The sequence below is a fragment of the Panthera pardus genome, unplaced genomic scaffold (genome assembly GCF_024362965.1).
Source record: "Panthera pardus isolate Hobbes unplaced genomic scaffold, ASM2436296v1 HiC_scaffold_6, whole genome shotgun sequence".
Classification (NCBI taxonomy): domain Eukaryota; kingdom Metazoa; phylum Chordata; class Mammalia; order Carnivora; family Felidae; genus Panthera; species Panthera pardus.
This window is the reverse complement of record NW_026526991.1, coordinates 119695695-119712251: the sequence shown is the minus strand read 5'-3', so window position 1 is coordinate 119712251 and position 16557 is coordinate 119695695. Positions and strand designations below refer to the sequence as shown.

At 39.6% G+C, this 16557-nt stretch overlaps 1 protein-coding gene across 2 annotated transcripts in view; it reads right to left on the bottom strand.

Moving 5' to 3' along the window:
• CUNH10orf67 (chromosome unknown C10orf67 homolog) overlaps nucleotides 1-16557 on the bottom strand; it is a 165367-nt gene that overhangs the window by 6840 nt on the left and 141970 nt on the right. The gene's annotated exons all lie outside the window — the stretch shown is intronic.

Below are 16557 nucleotides of genomic sequence, written 5' to 3'. Positions count from 1 at the left end.
TGCTCCATACTATAGAAATGGTCTTAGGAGCCTGTGACCAAGGCCAGTAAATGACCTTCTGCTGAGGGTCACCTTCCTAGAATTAGGAGCAGTTGTAAGAGAATTTAAAAAGGCAGAGGTTGTCTCGTGTTTGGGCCCAAGGATCCAACGAAGATTTAAACTTCCATTTGCATTTTCAGTCTTTCCTCCATATGAAATAGAAAATTATGAAGGAGAAGGAAACAAAACCAGTTGGCAGGGGTTCTGAAGTTGGGGACTGGGGAGGTTCCACCCCCCCCCCGCCCCCCCCACTCAGGCTAGGCTCTCTGCTCTGTAGGGAGGGACATTTACCTGGTGTGTAAATTGTGAGGAAAGCGTTGGGGGTCTGAGACAGGAAAGCCACAACATGGGATGTGATGTTCCAGCTTTGAAGGGGAACAAAGGCCCTGAGCTAATCCCAGTGAAAGCCAGGAGCGTGGACAAGGCAACAAAGAATTGCAGCCTGCGGTCACCGGTAGGTGTCAATGTGGACACTTACAGCCGGGGCAGTGGGAGAGGGGAACACAGAGACAGGCTGTCATTCCAAGGCTTAACATGAACAAAGATAAAAACGTGACAACCTCGCCTTTCAATGGTGGGGAGGTTCAAAGTGGATTGCTAGGGAGTCTATCTGGGTCAAGTCTTTTCTGAAGCAGGCCCTTTCTTTTTCTACTCAAGTATCAGCCAGGGAAGTTCTGAGGCCCTTTTCCCAAGATCACTTTTCTTCCTAAAGGAAGAATTCTTCAAAATAGCACCCAGTTCCACCCACTTGCCTGGGCAAAGAGATGGGCATCGTAAAAAGGTGCTGATTCCTAGACATCATATAAAAGGTGCTGTTTTCTGCAACCCAGAGACCCAGGTGGCTGCATTAAGCCTTTGTGAACTTGAACAGCCTACCTTCACGTTTCGGTTGACATTCGCGTATTTAATGAAAATAAAGAACATTTCCTTTTATGAAGCGGTGCATACATGTAGATGAATCTGGGGGGTACCGTAATTTAGAAAGTATTCCTCTCACAAAGAAATTTACATAGCATGCTGTTGAAGGAGTAACGGAAACCTGGCAGAGTTAGTATGCCCATGATTTCGGACTCACTATTACAAATCAGCAGACAAGGCATTTGCCAACAAATGGATCTCCTCTGTAATCTGGGAAAGATCATTGGGAGTCTTCCGCTAATGCAACCGATTAGCAGACTATCTTGGAGAGTTAATAAATGGAAACGACAACAAATTATGTTTATCCTAAGAACTCAGAAACGTCTTCTCTAAATTCTGCTATCAAAACCAAAACACAAGTTTAAAAATCATAATGTGAGAAAATTCTGATTTTCTGTAGCTGAAATAAGTCTCCTAAATAATAATAAAAAAAGGATGTAAATATCCTTAAAAGACTAATGACATTTCACAGGTAATGCAATTTAGAAAGAAACACTTCCATGTTTTCTTTTCCAACAATGTGCATTTTTGTAAACTGCTATAAATTGCAATTCAAAAGCACTGATCTCGCCATCCCCAATCATTTTTTATACTGATCAAATGAATGCAGATACTCCCATTTGGGAGGGGCGACATGACATTTCACTTGGCAGTTCTAAACAGGTCACAGACCTTTCACAGACCCTAAGGCAGTGGGAGGGAGCTCTTTGCTAAACCGTGTAACCAAATCAAACCAATGGTTACCCCTTTTCAAAACCATTGGAATGGTTTGCACAATGCTATTCACATAGCAGCACAGAAACTGAAAGGATGGTCATCCAATGGAAATTTCTTTCCTTTTGTTTAAACTTGCAGAGCTCAAAAAAGTAATACTTTGAAGGAAAACAATTACACTTACCGTGATAAAAATCACAGGCAATAAACATGCATGGTTACTGGCAGAACGCGGCATAGCTGTGGTCACGCATCGGGATGTATATACGTGCACATGTATGTATGTATACGTATGTCTATTTATTGGAGATGTTGCTTTGTTTGAAACGTTAGGCACAAAGACACAACATGGCTGCCCTGGAGATGACCCATTGCTTTCAAGTTGCTTGAACACATCAGAATTTCCATTGTTAAGGTTGATTAATTGAAACTGATAAGTTACCATGAATAAAGATTGTTTTTCTGTTTAATGTGGTGGGCCTGATTTGGTAAATGCCTCATTCATGTAGCTTTGCGGTGCAGCATATGGGCAAGAGTCATTCAGTATCACAAACATATACAATTTATTATGCTTGTATGGGCACGACCAAAAGGCCTTTTTATTTTAAGGACAAAGTGGCAATGAAAAATTTTACTTAAAGAGTCACCAGTAACGTGAAGCGCGATTTTGTCATTTGTACCTCGAGCTTCTATCTTTGCGTTTGTAGGAGTTGTTTTTAAAGTATAATATTTAAACAGAAGAAGAAGGAGATGCATATATCCGAATTATATGGTGACAGCCATTGGGAATACAACAGCATTTATCCTGAATTTAGCCGGCGTATGAAGAGCAAGCAGTTTATTACTTTATTATCTGATGCTACCTGTATACCATACTGTTGGAAAAGTTACCATAAATGTTGCACCGAGATGCCACCAATAATAGCTTGCACTGCCCAGTTTACGACAAAATGCAAAGGAGGCTGGTAAATAATATGTCAACTTCCTGATGTCTTTTTAAAATGTTAATTAGTAAAATCAGAGGATGAAATTGAAAAATAATTTAGGGACCGTCACCCGAGAAAACAGTGCATTTATTAAATTTTCCCCAAATTTAATTACTGTTCTTGAAAGCTGGAGTCACTTTTTAAAGTGTTAACCCACTCAAGACTGCCGGGAGTGTTTACTGATCAAGGTAAGGTTTCTAATGTTTCCATAAGGATGTTGTACGGAAACTTTTTTTTTTTTTTTTTCCTTTTTCGTTTAGGCTGCTCATGTAGTCACCAGCAGAGTACTAACGAAAAAATATGAAAGGCATGCAAATGAACTAAGGGAATGACTGTATCAAACCATCAAAGAGATAGTTACCATATTCAGCTTTTAATGTCTTATCAAATAAATTCTCTGGTCATTCATGTCCATGAAAGAGTTCAAGTTCACCCAACATTTCTCAATTAGATTAGATGGGTAATCTCAGTTCAGCTCTTCTGGAGAGTAATAAACCACATTGGTCACAGTTGACCACTGCTAGTATGTGTTTCATAAAGGACTGGATGTCCATTGGAAAGCTAATCAGTGCACCGTCACTTGTAAAATTCCCTCCTGCATTTGGAAGTGATAATCTGTATCTAATTTTTAAAGAAAAATTTACTCTCCTTTCACTCTGCGGAGGCCAATTTCTTTTCTGGACCTGAATAGAGATCATTGGTGAAACAGTACCAAATAGCTTTGGTATGTGTATAACAAAAACCCACCTCTTTGTAGAACATAACAAATTATGCAATGTTCACAGATGCGCTTCCCATTGTGCCTTTTGTGAGAAAATGAAGGCCCAACTCTGTTCCCCACCCCCCTCTTTATGAAAGACTAGGCTGCCAATGCAATCTGTCCTAATCCTAGAGAAAAATAAATATACTTCATATGGAAGTTTTAGATCGTTATTTTTAAAGCGATTTTCATTGGGACTTCTGGTCTATGTAATTTGCACAAGTATGAATTTGAGGTTACAAACAGCTATGTATTCCTATCAACAGGCGAACAGCTTGGGGCCTCAGGATTAAACTGTGCCTTTTTCTCTCGCTCACCTCTGAAGTTTGGGTATTTAGTGGAAATGCTGTTTTCACACAATTTCATGCTTAAATTTATCGGTTACCAAGGAAATTCAGTAATTTTTCAGTGATTATTTTTGAAACAGACACACTATAAACATTTTCTATTTTGTTTCTCTATTTTGGCTTTTGATTATCCTCCCCCCACCCCAGCATTATTGGGCTATAATTGACATACAGCCCTGTGTAAGTTTCACATGTACAGCATGAGGACCTGACTTACGTATATTGTGAAATGAGTCCCACAGTAAATTTAGCTAACGGCTGTCATCGCATACAGATATTTTGAAAAAGAAGAGAAACAAAACGTTTTTCTCCTCGTGATGAGAACTTTTAAGATCTACATACATTCCCCAGTGGTTATCTCAAAACTGGAGTTTGTGGGGCGCCTGGGTGGCGCAGTCGGTTAAGCCTCCGACTTCAGCCAGGTGACGATCTCGCGGTCCGTGAGTTCGAGCCCCACGTCAGGCTCTGGGCCGATGGCTCGGAGCCTGGAGCCTGTTTCCGATTCTGTGTCTCCCTCTCTCTCTGCCCCTCCCCCGTTCATGCTCTGTCTCTCTCTGTCCCAAAAATAAATAAAAAAAAAAAAAAAAAAAAAAACAAAACTGGAGTTTGTGTCTTTTGACCACTTTCCTCCAATTCCCCCTCCCTATTTGGGGGGAGGAGGCCATAAGTAGGTCATTCTGAGTAACGAGGTGGCAATTTCTGCAGAAATGGGGAAGTGGAGAGGCCTTCTCAGGCCCACCCCACCTCACTGCACCACCTTAAATCCTGGTATTACTGTTATTGAGTGGACTAGTCAGATGGTTAAACGTCTGACTCTTGATCCCGGCTCAGGTCATGATCTCACAGTTCGTGGGCTTGAGCCCCACATAGGGCTCTGTGCTGAGGGTGCGGAGCCTGCTTGGGATTCTGTCTCTCCTTCTCTCTGCCCCTCCCCACTTGTACACACGTGCGTGCTCTCTCTCTCTCAAAATAAATAAGTAAACTTTAAGAAAAAGAATACAAATTCCAAGCACTAAGAAGACCCCGCATCCTCAGAGCCTAACTTATAGTAGGTGATCATAACACCTGTCCAATGGATGAACGAATGGAGTAACAAAGAGAAGGTGAAGCCCAGTAAAGGTAAGTAGGGTGGCTCCCTTGGCATCCATGGCCTTTGCAGCTCCTCCAACACAGAATCTGGCTCATCAGACTGGCTTTGCCCAATGGGCCAGGAGCAAAAGGCGGTGCCACCAGAGACTTGAACGGTCCCTGTGCATTGGAGCTTGTTTTCTTTTGCTGCTTTTAAGAACCCTGAGCGCATCTGATCACAGGACTCAGTTTGCCTGCTCAGTGATAAGAAATACAAGATCCAGTCACCCTGTCACCCCAGCAGATGGCCAGCTAACCACAGAAGACGAGTGAGTGCAGCAAGACCAGGCACAAGACCTGCCACCTAGGTGAAGGCACGTATAAAGGCACAGAAGCGTGGAATAGCATGGAATAGCAGGGAACAGTAAGTCATTTGTTACGCCTAGATTAGAGAGCCCATGTAGGGGAAAGGGAGCTCTTATGAAAGGTCTTACATGCTAAACTGAAAAACTTGATTTTATCCTGAGAGCCATCGATTTTTATTGACGGATTAAGCAGGGGCAAACAAAGTGTGTAACAGCGACCCCAAAATTAAAATCTCTAGTGACTCCAACACTTAATACTCAGAGCACCGGCAGAGTTGAGTAACCAGGAGAGACAGAGAAGGGAGCTCCGGGAAGTAGGAGGAGAATTAGAACAGGTTGGTGACTTGGAAGTCAAAAGGAGAGCATCTTAAGAATTAAGGGAGGCTCATTAGTAACACGCTGGCGTGCAGTCAAGTGAGAGAACTGGAAACCAGTTTCGCATCTGAAGGCTTCCGATGACCTAGGTAAGAGCTGTGTCTGTGAGATGTAAAGCCGGAAGGCAAGTAGAGTAACCTGGAGAAGGGGAAGGAAGGAGAGAAAGCAGGCTCTGATTGCTCTCCGGAGGGCTAACATTTAAGGTAGGAGGACCAGAGGCACTTGCATGAAGAGGAAGGGAAGGAATGAGTAAGAAAAGGAGGCATGGACATGTTTATAGCAAGAGGGCACAGGGACCTCGGTGATACACTTTAGTCTGAGGACAAGTAGGGACTTTGTGCGTTAGCAACCTAAGTTGATAACAGTAGAAGCCTCAGTGGAATGAACTTCAGATTCAGTTTTATTACACATTTGTTGATCACTTACTGACTGCCAGGAAAGTGACAGGCAAATTTATACACAATTTATACGCAAGGCTTATCACATTTGATTCCTTAATGCTAGAATGTGTTTTGCAGCTTGGAAGAAGTAAGTTTCTAATCAATCAAGGGGAAATGTCTCCTTTATGGTGAAAATTAATGGCAGAACATGTAATGCAAAGTGGAAACATAAAGTCACTGAACTCATTTGGGACAGTGGCTGTCCATCTAGTTAATGTGGACGTCATGGAAGTTATTCAATTGCCTTAAGTATTAGCTTCCTAAGGCTGCTGGAACCAAGTAACATAAAGTGGATGGCTTAAAGATATTAATTCCCTCATATGAGTTCTGCAGGCTGAAAGTCCAAAATCGTGGTGTTGGTGAGACCATGCTCCCTCTCTGAGTCAGGAGAATCTTCCCTTCTTCTCCCTAAATTCTGGTGGCAGCCATCCTCCTCTGATGTTCTTTGGATTCCAGCTACATCACTCCATTCTCTGTTTCTGTCACCACAAGGCATTCTCCCTGTGTGTCTGTGTCAAAATTTCCCTCTTCTTAGGACACAAGTCATAATGAATTAATGACCTAATGACCTCATCTTAACTTGATTACATCCGCAAAGACCCCATTTTACAAGTAAGGTCACGTGCACAGGAATTGTGGGTGAGGGTTTCAACATCTTTTGGGAGCAGAGGACCTAGTTCAACCCATAATGCATTCTTGTCTGGAAAAGGTAACTCATTGCCTATTTCATAGGCAGAATACCAGCAAAAATGACTTTTACTAAGATGCAACAGAGAGTTTTTAAGGGTTTCATTAGAAAACATAAAGAAATAGAAGGCATCCAAACTGATAAGCAAGAACTAAAATTCTCACTAATTACAGATGATTTGATACTATACATAGAAAACTCTAAAGACTCCACCGAAGACGCTACTAGAACTGATAAATGAATTCAGTAAAGTTTCAGGAGACAAAATCAATGTACAGACACCTGCTGCATTCCTATAACTAATAATGAAGCAGCAGAAAGCGAATTTAAGAAAACTATCCCATTTACAATTGCACCAACAATAGTAATACACCTAGGAACAAACTGAACCAGAGAAGTGAAAGACCAGTACTCCGAAAACTGTAAAACACTGATAAAAGACATTCAAGGCAACACAAAGAAATGGAAACACATTCCACCAATATGGGACCACGAAAGACCTCAAAGCAATCTTGAGAAAAAAAAAACTGGAAGTATTACGATTCCAGATTTCAAGTTATATTACAAAGTGACAGTAACCAAAACAGTATGGTACTGGCATGAAAATAGACACAGATCAATGGAATAGAACAGAAAACTCAGGAAACCCACAACTATATAGTCAATTAATCTTTGACAAAGCAAGAAAGAATATTCAATGGGAAAAAAGCAGTCTCTTCAGCAAATAGTATTGGGAAAACTGGACAACCACATGCGAAAGAATGAAACCGGACCATGCTTTCTTTCATCATTCACAAAAAGAAACTCAAAATGGATTAAAGACCTAAATGTGAGACCTGAAGCCATAAAAATCCCAGAAGAGAGCACAGGCAGCAATTTCTCTGACATTGGCCATAGTGACACTTTTCTAGATATGTTTCCAGAGGCAAGGGAAACAAAAGCAAAAATAAACTATTAGGACAACATCAAAATAAGTCTCTGCCCAGCAAAAGAAATAATCAGCAAAACTTAAAGGCAAACTACGGAATGGGAGAAGATATTTGCAAATGACATATCCGATAAAGGGTTAGTATCCAAAATATATAAAGAACTGATACAACTCAACATCTAAAAAATAACCCAATTAAAAAATGGGCAGAAGACATGAACAGACATTTCTTCAAAGAAGACCTACGGATGGCCAACAGACGCATGAAAAGATGCTCAACATCACTGATCATCAGGGAGATACAAATCAAAACTACAATGAGATACCACCTTACACCTGTCAGAATGGCTGAAATCAACAACACAGGAAACAACAGGTCAGGCAAAGATGTGAAGAAAGGGGAACGCCCTTGCACTGTTGGTGGGAATGCAAACTGGTGCAGCCACTGTGGAAAACAGTGTGGAGGTGCCTCAAAAATTTAAAAATAGAACTACAGTAATTGCACTACTGGGTATTTACCTGCAAAATACAAAAACACTAATTCAAAGGGATACATGCACCCTTATGTTTATTGCAGCATTATTTGCAATAGTCAAACAGTCTACTGGCTGATGAATAAAGAAGATGTGATATCACATCTTCTTTATCTATTCATCTCTCTCTTTATATATATATACATACATGTATGTATATGCACACACATGTATATATGTGTATACATACATGTATGCATATATTTTCATACATGTATACATACATGTATATATTATGTGTTATATGTATTATATTATTTTATATTATATGTATTATATGTATTATATACATATATATACATACATACATGTATGTATGTATATATATACGTGTGTGTGCGTGTGTGTGTGTATACACACACACACAGTGGAATACTACTCAGCCATAAAAAGAATGAAATTGAAACCTTGCCATTTGCAATAACATGGATGGAGCTAGAGAGTATAAAGCTAAGTGAAATAAGTCAGTCAGAGAAAAACAAATATCATATGATTTCACTCATACGTGGAATTTTTTCTTGTCTTTTTTTAAAATGTAAGCTCCACGCCCAGTGTGGGGCCTGAACTCATGACCCTGAGTTAGAGTCGCATGCTATATACCTCCTGAACCAGTCAGGCGCCCCTCATATATGGAATTTAAGAAATAAACCAGGGGCACATGAGTGGTTCAGTTGGTTAAGTATCTGAGTCTTGATTTCCACTCAGGTCATGAGCTCATGGTTGGTGAGTTCGAGCCCCACGTTGGGCTTTGTGCTGACAGCTCAGAGCCTGGAGCCTGCTTCAGTTTCTGGCTCTAAAAGGCCCCCGCCTTTTAAGAATAAATAAACATTAAAAAATTTTAAAAAGGTATTCTTTTTAAATATATTTACAAATATAATATATATAATATATATTTATATATTTCTTTTATATTCATAAATATCTTAATGCACACTTTTGGTGTATGAGACAATGATAATTGTGGCCATAAATTTACAAGACAAAATGTTCTTAGAACAGCATAAGGTAAAGCTGAAAGGTCTTTGGTTCAGAAACACAAAGAAAACTGGTTTGAACACTTAGGACTTTTTTGGTGAGGGGAGAAGGAAGTACAATGGTATGTAGTGAGTCTATGATCTAGTATACCCTATGCTCCATGATAAATAAAATTTCAAACGAGAGACCAGAAAGACATAATGCGCAAGATAAGATAAACATTTCTCTGGTAAAGACATGTAAAGCAATGAACCAGGTTGTTATGGATTGAATTGTGTCTCCCCGAAAGATGGTGAAGTCCTAGTACCTGTGAGTGTGAACGTAATTGGAAATAAGGTCATGTAGACGATCAAGTCAAAATGAGGTCTTCAGGGTGGGCCCTAATGCAATATGTCTGTGTCTTTATGAAAAGGAGAAATTTGGACACAGATACAGACACACCCAGAGGGAAGGCAATGTGAAGACATAGGGGAAATGCCATTGCCAAGCCGAGGAACACTCGAGGTTACCGGAAGCTCAGAGAGAGGCATGGAACAGGTTCTCCCTCGCCTCCCTCACAGCTGTCAGAGGACACGCCCCTGCTAACACCTTGATTTCAAACTTCTATCATCCAGAACTGTGAGACAATAACATTTGTGTAGTTTAAATCACCCAGTTTGCTGTACTTTGTTACAGCAGCCCTAGGAAATTGACACAGGGGCTGAAACCACAGGCCTTTGGGCTCTGGCTGCAGGATTTCATGACAGCCGGGAATAGAGCTCCTTTTTTTTTTTTTTTTTTTTTTAAGCTTATTCATTTATTTTGAGAGAGAGAGAGAGAGAGAGAAAACATGAGCAGGGGAGGGTAGAGAGAGAGAATCCCAAGCAGGTTCCGCACTGTCAGTATGGAGCCCAATGTGGGCTCAAAAGCACGAACTGTGAGATCACGGCCTGAGCGGAAATCAAGAGTTAGATGCTTAACCGACTGAGCCACTCAGACGCCCCAGAGCTCCTGTATGGTCAAAAAGACTAAATGTGCTCCATGTTGGGTAAAAGAAGAAATTCACTCCTCAAAGGCAGTAGCTTGAATGAAAGGATACTGTGGGAGGAAAAAAAAACCCCAGAAAAATGGTTTCTAATCTGGGGCTATGGCTTTATAGAAAGCTCTGGGCCTAGGGAGGCTCAAAGGCAAAAACTACTTCACACAGAGGAACTGAACCAAGCCACCTGATGGCTTGGAGGCTTCAAGACCCTAATGTCACAGTGGCACAGGCAACCCCCAAACTTAGAAGAACTGGTTTTGGACTAGGAGTGAGACTAGCATAGTGTAAGCAGGCACAGAGCTGTATTCAGGTGGGGAGAGAAAGAAAGGAAAAGAAAATTAAAGAAAAGAAAAGAGAAGAAAAGAAAAGAGAAGAGAAGAGAAAAACAAAAGAAAAGAGAGAAAGACAGAGGGAGGGAGGAAGGAGGAAGGAAATGAGCCTGAAAACCAAAGTTCCAAAATAAACAAAAGAATAGAATGCTTGTAAAGACAATAGCAAGATAAGCTGTGAGAACATGAATTCACTCTAGATAAATTTTAGTTGATAACATAGTCCAACAAAAACTTTGAAATATGTGTATCACAGAAATAATTGATAGTGTCCATTAAAAAAATTATGATACAAAATAGGCCAGAACAAAATACACAAAAACATATAAATATACATAAATATATACATGAAAAGAAAAGAAATAGAGCTTGTAATTTTTTTGACATTGACCATGGCAACATTTTTCTAGATATGTCTCCTGAGGCAAGGGAAACAAAAGCAACAATAAACTATTGGGACTACTCCAAAATAAAACGCAACAGTGAAGGAAACCAACGAAAACAAAGGCAACCTACTGAATGGGAGAAGATATTTGCAAATGATACATCTGACAAGGGGTTCATATCCAAAATACATAAAGAACTTACACAATTTAATGCCACAAAACCCTAAATACTCTGATCAAAAATGGGCAGAGGACCTGAATACACATTTTTCCATAGAAGGCATATATATGGCCAACTGGCACATGAAAATATGTTCAACATCACTAATCATCAGGGAAATGCAAGTCAAAACAGCAGTGAGACACATGTGAGTGGCTAAAATCAAAATGACTAGAAATAACAAGTGTGGGTGAAGATGTGGAGAAAAAGAAACCTTGTGCACGGTTAGTGGAAATTGTTGGGGAAGCCGCTGTGGAAAACAGTATGGAGGTTCCTCAAAATATTAAAAATAGAAATACCATATGATCCAGTAATCCCACTCCTGGGTATTTACCAAAGAAAATAAAAACACTAATTCAAAAAGATATATGCACCCCTATGTTTACTGCAACATTATTTATAATAGCCAAGATATGGAAGCAACCCACGTGTCCATTGATAGGTATGGTAAGTCGGTAAGGAAGATGTTATTTATATAAATATACACATACATATTTTTAATGTTTTTATTTATTTTTTAAGAGAGAGAGAACAAGTGGGGGAGGGGCAGAGAGAGGGGGACCGAGGACCTGAAGCGGGCTCTGCACTGACAGGCCGACAACAGCGAGCCCGAGGCGGGGCTTGAGCTCACAAACCGTGAGATCGTGACCTGTGCTGAAGTCAGAAGCTCAATTGACTGAGCCACCCAGGAACCCATACCATATATACACATATATATATACCATATATTTACAAATACATATACATATATGGTATATATAATGAATATATATGCCATATATTTACATATAGATATACACATATGGTATATATAATGAATATATATATATGTATATGTTTATGTATATATATGTATATATATGGTATATATAATGAAATATCACTCGGCCATCAAAAAAGATGAGATCTTGACATTTGTGCCGACATGGATGGACCTAGAGGGCATTATGCTGAGTGAAATAAGGCAGACAGAGAAAGACAAAATGATTTCACTTACATGTGGAGTCTGAAAACCAAAATAAAGGAAAAAAATGAAATAAAAGCAGAATCAAACCTATAAATACAGAGAACAGACTGATGGCTGCCAGAGGCAAAGGAGGTGGGGAAATGAGCAGAATGGGTGAAGGGGAGTGGGGAGGTCCAGGCTTCCAGTTATGGAAAAAATAAGTCACAGAGATAGAAAGTACAGCATAGAGAATATAATTAATTCTTGTAATATATTGCAATATATTGCAATAGTGACACTTCAAAATTTGTCCTATTAAGAGAGAAACAAGAGAAGGGTGTCCCTGACTTCTCTGTTCAGCATCATAGTGACAATCCTAGCCAGTGCAATAAGAAAAAGAAAAAATAGGGGCGCCTGGGTGGCTCAGTCGGTGAAGCGTCTGAGTCTTGGTTTCTGCTCAGGTCATGATCTCAGGGTTCATGAGTTCGAGCTCCATGTAGGGCTCTGTGCTGACAGTTTGGAACCTGCTTGGGATTCGTGCTCTCTGCCCCTCTCCCTCCCCCACTCGCGCTCACTCTCTCTCTCTCTCTCAAAATAAATAAACATTTTAAAAAGTTAAAAATATAAAAATAAAAAAGGAAAGAAAAAATAATCGCTATATGAAGATCGGAAGACACAAGTTTTTAAAATTATAGATGTGATTGTCTAAACAGACACGCTAAGAGACTTTCAGACAAGCTATTAGAATCAACAGAGTTCAGTTTCCTCAGTTTCCAAACTTGGGGTCCCTCCAGTTGAAAGTAATACTCATACGATATCTATTGCACCCCAAGATATCATTTCAAGCCCACTGAAGGGTGTACTTGATATGCCCACAAATTTGCATGAATCTATACACAATATCTTGTAACATTTTGTCATTTCTGTAACAGAACCACTCCTAAATTTAAAAATTACTCCCCACTGTCTCTGCACTAATTAAACCCTTTCTCAATACTTCGTTACCACCACAGAGGCTTATATGGTTTATAAGGCCTCGTAACTAACAGGCAGGCAGCTAAGGTGTGGGATAAAATAATGTTCACGAGATCCAGGGAGGCTGCTGAATTCCAACTCGTGGTCCAACGCGTGACTAACGGTGTGCACCAGAAAGCGTTCTTGTCTCACACTTTATACTTTTGGAGAGCTCTACCTATCAGTTTGGGGCACAATTACGAATGTGTGTAATGGCATTTGTTAAATGAAACATTGCCCACATATACTTAAAAGCATCACCAGACCAAGTTAATACAAGACAGTTCTGATGCCAAATTAATAAAGTACTTTCAGAATATGTATTAGTCTTCACCCTCTTTTCTACTCCATTCCAACTCAAAGTTTTATGATCTTACAAATTCAAAGTAACTTGCCGGCTTACTCATTTCAAAGATTAACACTGTGTTTTCAAAGGATGGATTACCTTTCATTTTCCTTTTTCACATTTTTCAATCCCCCTCTAACCCATGGACAGAGCCTCAGTAACACAGAGAACCTCTGATTTTTGTGATAAGTTCTCTAACCCAACTGGTCATCTTCACTCTTTTCTATGCTACTGAGAATTCATGGTATTTGGGAAGGTGTTTTAAGAGACAAACCGCTGATCGTCCAGGCTTTAACTATCATCTAATCTCCTAAATCCCAGACCTTGAGTAGAACATATCTCTAGAACATAGGTATGAAGAGCAAGCAAGATTCCTAAGGAAAGGTTGTTGAGAATCAGCCCAAATCTTAAAGGTAAGGATCACATACATAACTTGGAAATAGACCATTTGAATAATAGGTAATTGGTGACAATAGGAAAATAGTAGAGAAGCTTCGTTGCAGTGACATCATTAACATTTACAGACCCCTTAACATATTATGTTTAGTAAATCAGCTTAGTCCTGGCATTAACTCATATTGATGGACTAATTCCTTCTTCTAACGTTTTTTAATAGCCACAATGGCTATCAATTACACGGTAAATGATGTTATATATTGTTTATGCATATATGTAGTGTATGTAGTAATATTACAAAATATGCATTTGAACATGAATTTGAAAACCTTACTAAATTATATTAATTATAGTTACACTCTAGAAGCAATATATAAAATAATGCTAACATTATGTCTGAAATTTCTTTTGCTTTTCATTTTTTTATGTAAGTTCCAACTTCTTACGTGATTTGTAAAGTTATTTTTGTGTTTACAACAAAAACAGGAGTCACTGAACTCCACTCTCAATGAACATGTATCTTTACAAGTTGGTGGAAAACACATTTAGAAAAAAAATACTTTTCGAGTCCAGAGCTTCAAAGGATGAAAAGAAAGATTTTTGAATTATTTCAAATATATTACAATTGTTCCACTATTCTTTAAAAGCCTTTAAAATCACCTCTTCAATATGTCTTCCTTGAAAGTCTCAGAGAATGAACAAAACAATGTAATCTAGGTTTAAATTTGGGTGTCTCCTGTGTTTCAGATATTTATGTTTGAGCTTTCTCTTGCTGACAAGCCACTTAAAGGGTCAGTGTTACTTTGAGGTTTTATCTATGAGATTCGTGTCTTTGGGGCTCATTAAGAACATTTCCAAAGATTACAATGTCAATAGCACCTAATTACTGGGCTGTGAGAAAGGTCTTCTTGAGTACATAAAATCTGTGGCAGTCCACAGTATACAATGGGCAGTTCAGATCCCAAATTTTATCACCGCTAAGTAGCAAACAAATTAATAATGTTACCTGGGCTCTCTTGGGATAATTACTACTGCGTAAAAACTGCTTTGAAATTTTGCAGATAGTATCATACCTCATTTTTTATTCTCTTATATTGACAAAAATGTATTTCTCTCTCTCTGTTTTTTTAGCGATCTCTTTTTCTATGTCGCATGAATGATTCTCTTTCGTTCTCTTTAGAATTTTTTGGATTAAAACTTGCCACAACACAAAAAGTTATTTTCAAGCTGCTTAGAAGAGATGTGTCCCCTGATATAACATCGTTTTAAACTATACTTTATGTTTAATGTCACCGTTTTCAAAATGCCTACTGTGTACTTTGATACGAATGGTCAATTTTATTCTTATGCTCCCGGCTGGTAGAAAGGTAATTACTGAAGAATTAGAGGAGAGACTAGTTCTTTTAAATCACCAGAGTAGCCTTGTGCTGAGGACATTATGACTCGTGTGATGGGCTGAAAGGTAGGTTCGCGGACTTTACTTGGGGAACTTGGGGATAATTTGGTCAATAGCTCAGGAGGAAAGGTAAGAAGAGGGGTTCGCTAGGCACATGGCGTGTATCTCATGTAATCCTCATTGCAAAGCCATGAGGTGGGGTCACCATCCCATGGTACAGAGCAGAGGGAATTGAGATGATGTCAGTAAGCGAGCGGTTGGAGCTGGGATGTGAACTGAAGTCTGTTGGCCTCCATGGCTTCTCTCTAACGTCCCTCATTTCCCCGTTGGGTGTGGTTGAGAATGGGGCTCATATCACGCATACATTTTGGGGTCAGTCAATATAATTGGATGGTGACAAGCCAGGGCTCTGGGGCCACACTGTCTGGGTTTGAATCCAGCTATGCCACCTGTTGTGGTACAACTCTGGTAGCCTACTAAAACTCTCTGTATCCCACTGTCTCCTCTGTAGACCGGGGGAAAGCAAGAATGCCAACCTCCTAGGGCTTTGTGAGGACTAGAGCTAAAACGTGAAAGACATTTACAACGGCGCCTACTTCCACTAAACGTTAGCCATACACAAGTATTAAAAGTACCTTGTGGTGCGAAAGCACGATCTAATAACCTCTCGGGTTCTCTGATGGAACACTGAGGATGCTGTTAACATGGAGGCTAAGTATTCAGTAAGCATTTAGAATATTAATATTTGATTTGCATGTTCTAAAAAATGGAACTCAATACAACACTGACTTTAAAGAGTTTGATTTGGGGGTCTGTCACCAGACAGGTTACAGTAATCCCCCATGCTATAGAAAATCATAATGTAACTAAACAGCTCTTTAATAATGTATTTGTGAATTTGTGCTCGAAAATACTAGAAATGTACTAAACTATTTCCTGGGGGCCTGAAGGGAGTAACCTGTGTGCTAGTGAGATTCATTGACTCTCCGAATTAGCAAATTTAGAATTCAGTTTTCCTCCTGGCATTCATTTATTCATTTCCATTCATTACAAATAGAAAACGTATTTCTATGTGCACCTGGGTGGCTCACTCGGTTAAGCGTCCGATTTCGGCTCGAGTCATGATCTTGAGGTTCACGAGTTTCAGCCCCGCATAGGGCTCTGTGCTGACAGCTCAGAGCCCGGAGCCTGCTTCGGATTCTGTGTCTCCCTCTCCGCCCCTCCCCTTGCTCGCACTCTGTCTCTGTCTTTGAATCTCTCTCAAAAACAAACATTAACAAAAAATTTAGAAAAAAAAAAAAAAGAATATGTATTTCTAGTAAATTTTGGATTAACTGGAATCCACTTAACAAGAGACTTTTATTAAC